This window comes from Hylobates moloch, unplaced genomic scaffold, assembly GCF_009828535.3.
Source record: "Hylobates moloch isolate HMO894 unplaced genomic scaffold, HMol_V3 SCAFFOLD_5, whole genome shotgun sequence".
Lineage (NCBI taxonomy): Eukaryota > Metazoa > Chordata > Mammalia > Primates > Hylobatidae > Hylobates > Hylobates moloch.
This window is the reverse complement of record NW_026652280.1, coordinates 91,352,756-91,354,619: the sequence shown is the minus strand read 5'-3', so window position 1 is coordinate 91,354,619 and position 1,864 is coordinate 91,352,756. Positions and strand designations below refer to the sequence as shown.

Sequence of the window (1,864 nt, the reverse complement as noted above, 5' to 3'; positions counted from 1 at the left end):
GTTTTTCCAGCGTGCACTTCAAAACGTTTCCAGCCTCTCCCGTGACCCGCTTCCAGCTCGGCCACCACTTTCCCAGGTGTTTGTTACAGCAACAGCCCCACTTCCTGGTACCAATGTCGGTCTTAGCCTGTTTGTGCTGCTCTAACAAAACACCATAGAATAGGTCATTTATACGTCGTAGAAATCGATGGCTCACAGTTCCGGAGGCTGGGAATCCTGCGCTGCAGGTGATGTCTCGAGAGGACCTTCTTGCCGCATCCTCACATGGCAGAAAGTAAAAGCGCACACAGGCACCAAGCTCATTCCTCACCCTTTTACAAGGCACTGATCCCACCCATGAGGTCAGATCCCCCACGGCCTCATGGCCTTTCAAAGGCCCCACCTCTTACTACCGTTGCGTTGGGGACTTTTCAACATGAATTTTGGAGGGACACAAATATTCAGACCACAGTAAGCCATGACTAATGCACACAGAAAACTGAAGTTTCAGGATGCATTTGCTCTCATTCCTCTCCATCAACTCAATGGCAGCTGTCAGAAGGCTCTCAGGCTTGAATGCGTCTTAATCCCATCTTTGTCTTCTGTTGATCGGTCCAACTCAGGCATTTTATTGGGCCTTTGTCTCCCAAAGCTTGTTAAAATCCTAACGCTTGGAGCAGTTGGCTTTTCTGCCCTTGCAGTGCTCTGAATTTATGGCTCCATCTCTCTGTTCACTTTCATCTCTGCTTGTAAGCTGGGCCTTCTTTCTCAAGCTGGTCTCTGTCTCGTGTTACTGGACCTAACACAAAACTCACAATGTGGTGTTTTTCCACTTCGCCCCTTGGGCTCCTGGCTGAGCCTTCTTGTATTCAGCCTGCCGGTTCACCAGGAGTGATTTTAGCAAGTTTGCTGCTCCAACACCACCAGGTCCCCATCACTCGGGCCCCCAATGCCTGCTCTCTTGGCAGCAGCTGGGTTTGGGGATTCTGACTGCTACCACAATACAGCCTGGCCTGTCCTGACTAATACAGAAGCAGGCTCTGTGAAGGAGGGCACTGCCATAAGGAGAAATGCAACTTAACATGTATCTACACAGTCTCTGTAGGGCATAACAGTCAGATTTTCCCGCTCATGTGTCTGGGCTCTGCTTGACTGACCTTGGCTGGGCGCATTCCCATGACAGCAAGTCGTGACTGGCCTTGGACACAGAAAAGGGCGAGAGACCAGGGTCACAGATACAATCTAGTGTAGGGGGACAGATAACTCAATGTTTAAATTCATAGGGTGCTGGACCAAGAGAGGGCATATCCAAACATGATGTGCTCATCCGTCGGAGATGCTGGATCTGGAGACAGTGTAGTGACTGGGTGGGCTTTGGCAGGTCAACAGAGGGGTGGATGGCAGAAGAGACGATACCATGTGTTCACCACACCATTTCTTCCTCCTAGGCAAATGGAAAGACTGCATTTCCCAGTCACCCCTATGGTTAGTGTGGTCGCATGGGGGTCATGTGACCGAGTTCTGACCTATGGGATATGGGAAGAAGCAATGTAAGCTACCTCCCAATGGCCCTTCCCTTTCCAAGGTGACCTTACAGGGCACATGTTCCCAAAGTCAACTCAAAGATGAAGAAGAGTCACCTGACCACCATATGCAAGTAAAAAATAAACCTGAGACCTCAGGGGGTATTTGTTAACTGCAGCATAGCCTACTTTCAAAGCATGGTTCCTGGACCAGCTGCATCACCCGGGAATGCAGTAGAAATGCAGATTCACAGGCCTTGCCCAGGCCTCCCAAATCAAGGATGCTGGGGTGGAGCCTAGCAATCCACGTCTAAAAAGCTCTCCAGGGCAATCCGAAGGCTGTTCCTGGCCAGGTGCAGTGG

The 1,864-nt window shown here is 50.5% G+C and overlaps 1 long non-coding RNA gene across 1 annotated transcript; it reads right to left on the bottom strand.

Moving 5' to 3' along the window:
* Positions 1–479: 479 nt before the first annotated feature.
* Positions 480–1,507, bottom strand: LOC116468266 (uncharacterized). The gene is made up of 2 exons (XR_004248017.1): positions 1,294–1,507; positions 480–1,034 (listed from the first exon to the last, which is right to left on the bottom strand). It is a non-coding gene; the product is annotated as an uncharacterized LOC116468266 (long non-coding RNA).
* Between the last annotated feature and the right edge of the window lie 357 nt (positions 1,508–1,864).